This window comes from Hevea brasiliensis, chromosome 4 (genome assembly GCF_030052815.1).
Source record: "Hevea brasiliensis isolate MT/VB/25A 57/8 chromosome 4, ASM3005281v1, whole genome shotgun sequence".
Lineage (NCBI taxonomy): Eukaryota > Viridiplantae > Streptophyta > Magnoliopsida > Malpighiales > Euphorbiaceae > Hevea > Hevea brasiliensis.
This window is the reverse complement of record NC_079496.1, coordinates 11,660,936-11,673,909: the sequence shown is the minus strand read 5'-3', so window position 1 is coordinate 11,673,909 and position 12,974 is coordinate 11,660,936. Positions and strand designations below refer to the sequence as shown.

General features: G+C 40.0%; 1 long non-coding RNA gene across 1 annotated transcript; it reads right to left on the bottom strand.

Moving 5' to 3' along the window:
* Positions 1-8,411: 8,411 nt before the first annotated feature.
* LOC131179528 (uncharacterized) lies at positions 8,412-9,391 on the bottom strand. Its single transcript, XR_009148428.1, has 2 exons — positions 9,250-9,391; positions 8,412-8,675 (listed from the first exon to the last, which is right to left on the bottom strand). It is a non-coding gene; the product is annotated as an uncharacterized LOC131179528 (long non-coding RNA).
* Positions 9,392-12,974: the final 3,583 nt, after the last annotated feature.

The window sequence follows — 12,974 nt, the reverse complement described above, 5'->3', positions numbered from 1 at the left end:
ACTAAATTAAATAAAAATAAAAAAATAATTAATATTATTTTATTTTTTAAATGTAATAAATAATTTTATATAAAATAAAAATTTAAATATAATAAATAAAAATAAACAAATGTAGTAAATATAAAATTATTTTTTAATAAAAAAAATGAATTGAATATTAAAAATAATAGAAAAAAAAAAAGGAATGATAAGGACAAAATTAAGAGTGAAATAAAGAAGTAGAAATGGTATCATCATTTATTCATTTTATATAGTGCATGTATTTCTTCAATTATTTTTTGTGTAGACTTTCTAAAATCCAAATTTCCAATGCATGGATGTAGCAATTAATGACATCATAAATATGTCCAAATTTCCAATGACCGATGCATTGCATATATCTATAAATTTTCCGAATTTCAAATGCATGGATTTGCACATAAAATTATAACTTTTAATTCAACCTTTTTTTTTAGTACTCTCCCTTCGTTCACTTTTATTTGTAATTTAATTTACATTATAATTAAGAAATTAATTAAATTATCTAAATTATAATAAAAATATTTTTTAATTTGACTAAATTACTTTTTTTTATCTCACATAAGTAAGAGAAAGATAAATAATAAAATGTGTCACGACCCAACCTATGGGCCGGACCGGCACTAGGACCTGGGCCAGCCTAAAGCCCCCGAGGCCCGTAGTAAGTCTTAACTGTTCATTTACCCAATTCTAAAGCCCATTTGGGCCCAATATCAAGAAAACAAACGGACAGAGTCCGACCATAAAATGGACTTACCAACGGGGAGTTTTTGACTCACCCGACCTGTAAACACAATATATAGTCAATTGGGGAGCTCAGCTCACCCTCCACATACTCATCAACATAATAATAAATGGGAGCTCAGCTCCCTCATCCAATCCATCAAACATGCATAGCATATTAAGTTCTGTGTCCCAAAATAATAATTTAGTTTACAGACCCAAATCAAATAACAATTCTAACACATGCGGAAATTCTAAGATTTAACAAGTTTATACAAACAGTAATAATTGACCTGCGAGGGAGAAAAGCAGGTTAACCAAAATAAAATCCTCCTGTAGCCTGAAAAAAATATTGAACAGGAGTGAGCGTTCGACTCAGAGAGTAAAATATCAATTTTAACCATAATCTCTATAACTATCTAAAACTCATGCAACCTGTGGAATGAAATGCAACATCAGCAATAAATTCACATCATAGCATCAAAAAGGTAATTTGGAGCACTCACATACCCTGTAGTATCAATCATAATATATGGGAGCTGATCCCCTATACAGCTCTCTTAAATCCAACCTGGTGCCAGCGAATTACTCAAGCTCAGACTTCCACTTAATAACCAAATCGAGGGTCCCAGCGAATTACTCAAGCCGTGACTACCCCTCGAAGGATCGGGTCCCAGCGAATTACTCAAGCCGTGGATCGCCTGGCCCTATCCATAGTCCACACCACATCACACGCACGCCAACGCACGCACACTGCTCCAAATTACCACAACAACATCCATGGCACATCAACAGTTATGAATGCAACATAAATCGTGCCTAGAGTTTAACTACATAAATATATGCATATAAGTGATGCATGGGCATGCTGAACATATAATAATATCGAAATTACAATTAAAATTAATATTTTACTCACAGACTTGACGACAATCACTGTGGCGGCTGGGCGGAGGAAGAAGGCTGTCTCGGCTCACCTGACAATCATATTACATTTATTTAATACAATCTGACTCAATACAAATAAAGAAAAGACCAATTACATCTTAAGTCGTGCCGAAAATCCGGCAGAGTCTCCCCTATACCTAGGACCTACCCAACCTGCAAAAAGGGTTCAAAACGCACTTCTATATTCACAATCCATATATCAACAGTTCAATCATATCACACAGCCCCTCCTGGGCCCATCAAATCAGTCATCCATCACAATACGCAAAATTTCAATTTAGTCCTTATTATTGATCATTTTTGCAAAAACTGCCCAAACAAGCTCTAAAAATTATAAAACTTTGCCCCGCGGTCCTTAGTAATATTACTAAGCTATTGCAAAAAGAATCGTAATTTTCTAAGCTACCACAAATATTTTATGGATTTTTAATCCTATTTAAGCACTAGAAAATTACGAAAAAACAAGGTTCGGGTTTACCTTTGCCGATTCCGACTTCGGGAACGCGCTCGGGACATCTGACAATGGGGGGCTAGCCAAAACCTCGGTCCAATTCGGAGACTTTTCCAGAACGTCCGTGCGCCCAAATTTGCAACTTGGCCAATCGCCGAATTTTCGCGAATCGAGGATACCTACACGAAGCCCATAACACGGGGGTTAGTACATAAATTTTTCAGAATTTTCCAAGCTCATTTAATGGTCGAAAATACACAGCGAAGTTCCGTGGGACCCACCGAAAAACGGTGTATGAAAAATTCGAAATTTATGTCGTTGCGAAGCTCTCGACAAATGGAGCGTGCTGGTGGCCTCGGTTTTCTCGTGGGATTCACGGTTTTCGAGAAATCTAGCCCAAAAGTCGAAATGGGCTAAAATCTTCCCGAGCAAAAAATCGGACAATCCGCTCGATGGATTTCGGCGTTCTTGGTGTCTATGGAAAGCTCTCGCCGAGTAGATGATTTTGGACACAAGACCCGGTCCAATCGGTGGCCGGATCAGCCGGATTTGGCCGGGGAAGCCGAAACGGCGCGCGCGCGAGGAAGGGAGATCGCGCGCTTCCGGCTCGGGCGGCCGCCGGCCGGGATACCGGGAGGCGCACGAGGAGGACGCAGGGAGGTGGTGGCCGGAGGGGAGGAGAGAGAAACGAGAGAGAGAAGAGGGGAGAGCCATCACGCACGGGAGAAGAAAAAGGAAGAAGGAAAAGGGCCGGTCCGATTTGACCGGTCCGGTTCGATTCGGCCGGTTTGATTCGAAATATAAAATTTTGAATTTTTACTCTGCCTCGGGACCGAAAACGAGGTCCAAAAATTCAGAAAAAATTCCATAAAACTCAGAAAAATACGTAGACTCCAAATATATTTTTAGTTTTGCCACGTGGTCTTTAAATTAATTTTTAAAAATCATCAAAGTTTATATTTTCGAAAAATCGAACCCGATTTTTAAAATCCGAAAAATCTTAAAAAAAATTCCTAAAATTTAAATAAAATTAAAATACCAAAATACTCATAAAAATTAAAATTTCGGGGTGTTACATTCTCCCCCCCTTACAGAAAATTCGTCCTCGAATTTTTATACAAGGCAGAATAAAGCACATGATTATACATTGAACAGATAAGGGTACGTGCTACGCATGTCCCGCTCGACTCAGTGCACTCTTCCACTGACTAACTCCTCCACAAAACCTTAACCATAGGGATCTGTTTGGATCTTAGCTGTCTTACTTGGTAGTCCACTATGGCTACAGGTTGCTCTTCAAATGTCAAGTTCTCTTTTAGCTCTATCACATCCTATAAAGACATGAGAAGGATCGGGAATGTATTTCCTGAGCATGGAGATGTGAAACACGGGATGAACGTGAGAAAGGTTGGGTGGTAGCTCCAACCGGTAAGCAACTGCTCCAACTCTATCCGTAACCTCAAAAGGTCCAATATACCGAGGTGCTAACTTGCCCTTCTTTCCAAATCTCATGACTCCCTTCATTAGAGAAACCTTCAGAAAACATAGTCGCCATCGCAAACTCCACATCCCTCCGTCTGGGTCCGCATAACTCTTCTCGCCTACCGAAAGTCAAGTTTTGCTCCTGATTAAAGGAATCATCTCTGAAGTGTACTGCACCAGGTCTACATCATGCACCTTTGCTTCCCCCATTTCTGTCCAACACAGAGGAGACCTACACTTTCTTCCATATAATGCCTCATAGGGTGCCATCCCTATGCTGGAGTGGTAACTGTTGTTGTAGGCAAACTCCACCAAAGCTAGCTGCTCATCCCATTGACCTCCAAAATCCAAGACACTCATGCGAAGCATGTCTTCCAGTGTTTGGATTGTCCTTTCGGACTGTCCGTCCGTCTGAGGGTGGAAAGCCGTACTGAAGTTCAACTGTGTGCCAAGTGCCTCCTGCAACTTTCTCCAAAACCGAGAAGTGAACTGGGGCCCTCTGTCAGATATTATGAAAGCCGGAACTCCATGTAATCTGACTATTTCTCGAATGTAGAGCCGGGCATACTGTGCCACAGAGTATGTAGTCTTTACAGGTAAGAAATGAGCTGATTTGGTCAAGCGGTCTACAATTACCCATATGGAATCATATCCTCGCGTGGTACGAGGCAACCCAGTCACAAAATCCATAGTGATCATTTCCCACTTCCATTCTGGGATAGGGAGCTCTTGCAGCTTCCCTGACGGTCTCTGGTGTTCAAACTTCACCTTCTGACACGTCAAGCACTTGGACACAAAGTCCGCTATGTCTCTCTTCATGCCATTCCACCAATAGCTATCCTTCACATCATGGTACATCTTGGTGGAACCTGGGTGGACACTGTACAGTGTGTAGTGTGCCTCTCGCATGATTTCATTCCTGAGATTGTCCACATCGAGCACACATATCCTAGAACCTTGCACTAGGGCGCCATCATTGGCAAATCCAAACTCACCACCTTCACCTTGCTGTACTCTCTCTATAATTTTCATCAATTGTTGGTCTCTGTGCTGGGAAACTCTAACTCTGTCCCTCAAGTCTGGCCTCACTGAAAAGTGAGCCAACAATACCCCCTCATCTGAAAGATCTAGGATTAAACCTTGATCCATCAACTCATGTACCTCCTGAATCAATGGTCTCTTCTCTACTGAAATGTGCGCCAAATCGCTGTAAGATTTTCTGCTCAAGGCATCTGCTACAACATTGGCCTTTCCAGGGTGGTACTGGATGGTGCAATCATAGTCTTTCAGAAGCTCCATCCATCTCCTCTGTCTCAAGTTCAAGTCCCTCTGTTGGAAGATGTACTTTAAACTCTTGTGGTCGGTGTATATCTCGCACACTTCGCCATACAGGTAGTGTCTCCGCATTTTCGCAAAGATTACACCGCCATTTCCAAATCATGGGTGGGGTAGTTCGCTCATGCCTCTTCAAATGCCTTGAAGCATAAGCCACTACCTTTCCATTCTGCATCAAAACACACCCTAGGCCAACTCTGGAGGCGTCACAATACACGGTGTATCCTTCACCACTCACAGGTAGTGTCAACACAGGGGCAGTGGTTAGACACTCCTTAAGCTTCTGGAAACTCACCTCATAGTCATCTGTCCAAATGAATGGAACATTCTTCCTGGTCAACTTAGTTAGGGGAGCCGCTATCCTGGAGAAATCTTGTACAAAACGCCTATAGTAGCCAGCTAAACCCAGAAAACTTCGCACCTCAGTGACTGTTGTAGGCCTAAGCTAATCGATTCTGACTTCAATTTTCTTGGGATCCACTTGAATGCCGTCACTAGAAACCACGTGTCCCAAGAATGAGATGCTTTCTAGCCAAAATTCACATTTTGAAAATTTGGCATATAGCTGGTGCTCCCTCAACGTCTGCAACACCATCCTCAAGTGCCACACGTGTTCTTCCTCGGTCCGAGAGTATACCAGAATGTCATCTATGAATACGATGACAAAACGGTCCAAAAATGGCTTGAACACCCTGTTCATCAAGTCCATGAAGGCTGCTGGTGCATTAGTGAGTCCAAAAGACATCACCAAGAACTCATAATGACCATATCTTGTCCTGAAAGTCGTTTTGGACACGTCCTCATTCCTGATTCTCAACTGATGGTAGCCATCTGGCTCCTTGGAGCTGATCAAACAGATCATCGATCCGAGGAAGTGGATACTTGTTCTTCACTGTGACCTTGTTCAGCTGTCTGTAGTCGATACATAACCTTAATGACCTATCCTTCTTTCTCACAAATAGAACAGGAGCACCCCAGGGTGAAGTGCTCGGACGTATAAAACCCTTGTCCAAAAGCTCCTGTAGTTGCTCCTTCAGCTCTTTCAATTCTGCTGGTGCCATCCTGTAAGGTGGCATCGATATGGGGTTTGTACCCGGAATAACATCAATGCAGAACTCTATTTCCCTTCCTGGTGGCAACCCTGGAAGCTCCTCAGGGAAGACATCCATGAATTCTCTGACAACAGGAACATTTTCCATGCTGACACCTACAGATGTATCTCTCACCAATGCCAAATACCCTTGGCATCCACGCCTCAACATTTTTCTGGCACTAATTGCTGACACCAAGTTATATGGAGCTACGCTCCTGTCACCATCAAAGCTAAATTCTTCCACACCAGGTATGTGGAAATACACCTTTTTGTTCCTGCAGTCTAAAGTGGCATAGTGAGTTGCCAACCAATCCATCCCCAAAATTACATCAAAGTCCATTATTGGTAGAGGAACCAAGTCTGCTGGGAGGATCTTTCCATCCACTACTACTGGGCTACCCGGAAAAATCATATCTACATCTATGTTATCACTAAGTGGGGTAGCTACTGACAAAGGGCACTCTAAAGTTGTAGGGTTTCTACCCAACCTCATGGCAAACACAGGGGAGACAAATGAGTGCGTAGCACCCGGATCTATCAAAACACGAGCCTCATAAGAACAGACCAGAAGAATACCTGCCACAACTGCATTTGAAGCTTGAGCATCCTGGTGGGTCAGGGTGAAAACTCGAGCTTGACCCCTACCCTGAGTGGCAGAACCCTGATACTGACTTCTACCTCCTGATCTGCCTCCAAATCCACGTCCCCCTTGTCCTCGGCCCTGTTGGCCACTGAACTGACTGCCTGCCATGTTGGAAGTACCCGGATACAACTGGCGAGGAACATTTGCAACAGAACCCTGTGACCCCATCTGTGGCTCGCTGAACATGGGGCATTCCCTAGCAAAGTGACCTGGTTGGCCACACCTGAAGCATACTCCTGACCCCATCAAACAAGGTCCTGAATGTCCTCTTCCACACTGTGCACACGGTGCCAAAGAGGATCCTGAACCAGACCCAGAACTGCTGTACCCCGAACTGTGACCACTGCTGGATCCGTACCCTGGTCTGAATCCTCGTGGTCTGTGTCTAAAACCACTTCTCTTGCTCCTACCCTTTCCTCTGTAATTACCACAGCCACCACCGTCCGAGTACCCATGGAAGGGACACGAGGAACCCTCGCTCTGTTTTCTTTGCTCTTCCACTGTCATCATGAGATAGCTAATCTCAATCTGCGGCTCGATCAACCACCACATCAAAAGACGATCCGACATCATGGCCAGTTCGCATACCTCTGTCAAGCCCCTTTAGGAATCTCTTCACCTTCATAGTTTCGTAGCTACCTGTGTAGGGGTATATCTGCTCAATTCCGAATTGCAGAGCATATTCATCTACAGACCTGCCATTCTGTCTTAGGGCCTCAAAGGCCCACTGTTTCTGATCTCTGAAGCTTTCTGGCACAAACCGATTGATGAAAAGTTCTACAAACTGAGCCCATGTCAAACCCTCCATCCGGGGTAACACGTAGTCATTCATCCATTGTCTAGGCATAGGCCCCATGACATGCTGCACACACTCTATCGCCTCCTATCACCAATCAGACTGCTCCTGCACATGCGAGAATCCAAAAACCGATATGCATCGTCTGACACATCATAGGTACCAGGCACCAACTTCTTGAAATTTATGATATGTTTGTAAGGTTCCCCTCTTGGTGCGGTGGACTGCTGCTGCTGTGGAGGGTGGACCATATACTGCGCCATCATATCAATGGTCCTCTGTAACCCAGCTAGAGTAGCTGCCATGGGGTCCATGGGACCCTGTGCCATGAAAGACTGTTCCTGAACTGTGGGTAGCTGCTCTTCTACTTGAGCAGCTCTAGGCCTCCTACCCCGCCTCCTCGGGGCAGGCGCCTCATCCTGTGCCGACACCTCGTCGGGCACATCTGGTTCTGGTGCAGTGGCAGCTCTCCTGCTTCTACGCATTTTTCCTGAAATTCAGTAGCATTAGCCCACAAAAATTCAAAACTGCTCATTACACAGCTCTATAGACTCATATTTATACATAACATATGGAGCAGAAACTAGAAGCAAAGACGACAATGCAAGACGAATATGGACCCTATTTTTCCGCATGTGACTCCTATTTGACTTTTCCCAACACTTTAGACAACATTCCCTAAGAATCTGGAGCCTAAGCTCTGATACCACATTTGTCACGACCCAACCTATGGGCCGGACCGGCACTAGGACCTGGGCCAGCCTAAAGCCCCCGAGGCCCGTAGTAAGCCTTAACTGTTCATTTACCCAATTCTAAAGCCCATTTGGGCCCAATATCAAGAAAACAAACGGATAGAGTCCGGCCATAAAATGGACTTACCAACGGGGAGTTTTTGACTCACCCGACCTATAAACACAATATATAGTCAATTGGGGAGCTCAGCTCACCCTCCACATACTCATCAACATAATAATAAATGGGAGCTCAGCTCCCTCATCCAATCCATCAAACATGCATAGCATATTAAGTTTACAGGTCCCAAAATAATAATTTAGTTTACAGACCCAAATCAAATAACAATTCTAACACATGCGGAAATTCTAAGATTTAACAAGGTTATACAAACAGTAATAATTGACCTGCGAGGGAGAAAAGCAGGTTAACCAAAATAAAATCCTCCTGTAGCCTGAAAAAAATATTGAACAGGAGTGAGCGTTCGACTCAGAGAGTAAAATATCAATTTTAACCATAATCTCTATAACTATCTAAAACTCATGCAACCTGTGGAATGAAATGCAACATCAGCAATAAATTCACATCATAGCATCAAAAAGGTAATTTTGAGCACTCACACACCCTGTAGTATCAATCATAATATATGGGAGCTGATCCCCTATCTGACTCTCTTAAATCCAACTCGTGCCGAATTACTCAAGCTCGGACTTCCACTTAATAACCAAATCGAGGGTCCCAGCGAATTACTCAAGCCGTGACTACCCCTCGAAGGATCGGGTCCCAGCGAATTACTCAAGCCGTGACTGCCCCGTCCTATCCATAGTCCACACCACATCACACGCACGCCAACGCACGCACACTGCTCCAAATTACCACAACAACATCCATGGCACATCAACAGTTATGAATGCAACATAAATCATGCCTAGAGTTTAACTACATAAATATATGCATATAAGTGATGCATGGGCATGCTGAACATATAATAATATCGAAATTACAATTAAAATTAATATTTTACTCACAGACTTGACGACAATCACTGTGGCGGCTGGGCGGAGGAAGAAGGCTGTCCCGGCTCACCTGACAATCATATTACATTTATTTAATACAATCTGACTCAATACAAACAAAGAAAAGACCAATTACGTCCTAAGTCGTGCCGAAAATCCGTGAGTCTCCTATACCTAGGACCTACCCAACCTGCAAAAAGGGTTCAAAACGCACTTCTATATTCACAATCCATATATCAACAGTTCAATCATATCACACAGCCCCTCCTGGGCCCATCAAATCAGTCATCCATCACAATACGCAAAATTTCAATTTAGTCCTTATTATTGATCATTTTTGCAAAAACTGCCCAAACAAGCTCTAAAAATTATAAAACTTTGCCCCGCGGTCCTTAGTAATATTACTAAGCTATTGCAAAAAGAATCGTAATTTTCTAAGCTACCACGAATATTTTATGGATTTTTAATCCTATTTAAGCACTAGAAAATTACGAAAAAATAAGGTTCGGGTTTACCTTTGCCGATTCCGACTTCGAACGCTCGGGACGTCGACAATGGGGGCTAGCCAAACCTCGGTCATTCGGAGACTTTTCCGTAGCGGTCCATGCCCGAAATTTGCAAACCCGGTCAACTGTCGAATTTCCACGAATCGAGGATACCTACACGAAGCCCATAACACGGGGGTTAGTACATAAATTTTTCAGAATTTTTCAAGCTCATTTAATGGTCGAAAATACACTGCGAAGTTCCGTGGGACCCACCAAAAAACGGTGTCGGAAAAATTCGAAATTTATGTCGTTGCGAAGCTCTCGATGAATGGAGCGTGCTGGTGGCCTCGGTTTTCTCGTGGGATTCACGGTTTTCGAGAAATCTAGCCCAAAAGTCGAAATGGGCTAAAATCTTCCCGAGCAAAAAATCGGACAATCCGCTCAATGGATTTCGGCGTTCTTGGTGTCTATGGAAAGCTCTCGCCGAGTAGATGATTTTGGACACAAGACCCGGTCCAATCGGTGGCCGGATCGGCCGGATTTGGCCGGGAAGCTAACAAGGCGAGGAAGGAGATCGCGCGCGTTTTCCCGGCCGGGAGGCTGCCAGGTGGCCGGGACAGTGGGAGGCCCGGCCGGAGGAGGAGGCGCGGCGGTGGCAGGGGAGGGGAGGAGAGAGAAACGAGAGAGAGAAGAGGGGAGAGCCATCGCGCACGGGAGAAGAAAAAGGAAGAAGGAAAATGGCCGGTCCGATTCGACCGGTCCGATCCGGGCCTGTTCGATTCGGCCGGTTCGATTCGAAATACAAAATTTTGAATTTTTACTCTGTCTCGGGACCGAAAACGAGGTCCAAAAATTCTGAAAAAATTCCATAAAACTCAGAAAAATACGTAGACTCCAAATATATTTTTAGTTTTGCCACGTGGTCTTTAAATTAATTTTTAAAAATCATCAAAGTTTATATTTTCTGAAAATCAAACCCGATTTTTAAAATCCGAAAAATCTTAAAAAAAATTCCTAAAATTTAAATAAAATTAAAATACCAAAATACTCATAAAAATTAAAATTTCGGGGTGTTACAAAATGAGTTTTAGGAAACTTAGAAATAATTATTATACTTGGGTAAAATTAAAAAAAAATTAATTAATACTCTTAATTTTTTCAAAAAAAAAGATAATTCAAAAAAAATTAAAAAATGAAAAGAGGTATAATTTACTCAAATTAATATATATTTTATTGTAATTTATATTATTCAATTATTTCTTTAATTATAGTGTAAACGGCGTGTAAAAAGTGAACGAAATGAGTATCTTTATAATATTTTACTATCAATGATCAATGATTTACGATAAATTAAATAGGCTGTTTATTAAGATGAAAATTTTAATTCTCACTTGAACATGTGCAAATGCATCAACACATACATAAATCTTAAAATCATGATTAATTACATTAAAATGAAAAATTAAATAAACCTAAAAAGCATGATTTATATAAACTAAAAATCATGATTAAATACATTCAGTTGTTAATATTATTACGTAATAACATTTAATTAATAAAATATTAAAAATTATATTTAAAACATAAAATAAAAAATACTAATATCTCCTTATTAATCCGAATCAACTTATTTGGGAAGCATTTTTGTCAAATAAATAAGTTGTTTCTATACTTTTATTGAAAAGTTTGGTTTTTTTTAAATTTTATTCCCCTCGTGTAATTTTAAATGCTTTTTAAAATTTTTACATAGTAATTTAAAAAATTATTGGATAACTTAATTTTTATTAAAAAAATATTAATAATTAATTAAAATCTCTTTGTAATGCCTTTTAAATATAGAAAGGTTATAGTAATAAATAAATAAATATATTGAATATAATAATAGCCAATAGTAAAATTAGAAAAAAAATTAATATTTTCTTAATTTTTTAAATTAACAAATAAAATTTTTAAAATACCAATTAAAATAGAACGACATGAATATTTGAATTTAGTATACAGAGAGGAGTGTGGGCCCTACATGCGCAGGCTTGCTTAAAAACTCTCATAAAAAATGCTTATCCCTGCGTGATTAAATTAAACATTTTATGGCCGTGGTTATTATTTATTAATTTACAGAAGATGAAAATATTTAAAAAAAATCTAAAATTTAGCATTTTTAAATAATATATATATATTTTTTATTTTTTTTTAGCAATTAAAGTTCAAAATTTTATGCGAATTTTCAATTTTTATTAATATTTCTTTCTCAATTCTGATCAGACTTTAAAATTTGAGATTTTAGACAATATGATAAAAAACGTGATCAAAATATTATTATTTTAAATGATGTTGTAAATGTAGAAGATGATATAGTGTAAACTAAAATATTATTATTAACATGATAAAAAATAATATTATTTTATATGTTATTATTAATGTGATTAAAATTTTAATAATAAAATATAAATATTTTTAATTTTTATTAATTATAGCCAATTCAATTTGATTCATGGTTAATTTTGACTTGACTTAATAAAAAATTGATATGTTATTATTTAAAACGACCATAAAAAGTTAATATTTATGTAATATAGAATAATGAAAAGTAATTTTTCATCTATCTCTTTTCATTAAGAGTACATTTTTAGATAAATTTATAATTTAAAACATAGAGAGAATAAGGGAAAAATGGTATGAGTATAGAAAAAAAGAAATATATAGAGAGAAATAAGAATAAAATAAGTGTTACGATCCAACCTATGGGCCAGACCGGCACTAGGACCTGGGCCAGCCTAAAGCCCCCGAGACCCGTAGTAAGCCTAACTATTCCTTAACCCAACTCAAAGACTCATTTGGGTCCAATTTCAAGAATTCAACCGGACAGAGTCCGACAATAAAATGGACCTTTCAACGGAGAGTTTTTGACTCACCGGACATGTAAACACATTATATAATCAATTGGGGAGCTCAGCTGACCCTCCACATATTCATAACAACATAAAATAAATGGGAGCTCAGCTCCCTCATCCAGCTCAACACACATGCATAAAATAATAAGTTTACAGGTCCAAAATAACAATTTATATTACAGACCCAGTACAAATAAATATTTCTAACACATGCGGAAATTCTAGAAGTTTATAGAATTACACAAACATGAATAGACGACCTGCGAGGGAGAAAAGTAGGTTAACCTCAAAAATATACTCCTGTGGCCTGAAAAAATATTGAACAGGAGTGAGCGTTCGACTCAGAGAGTAAAATATC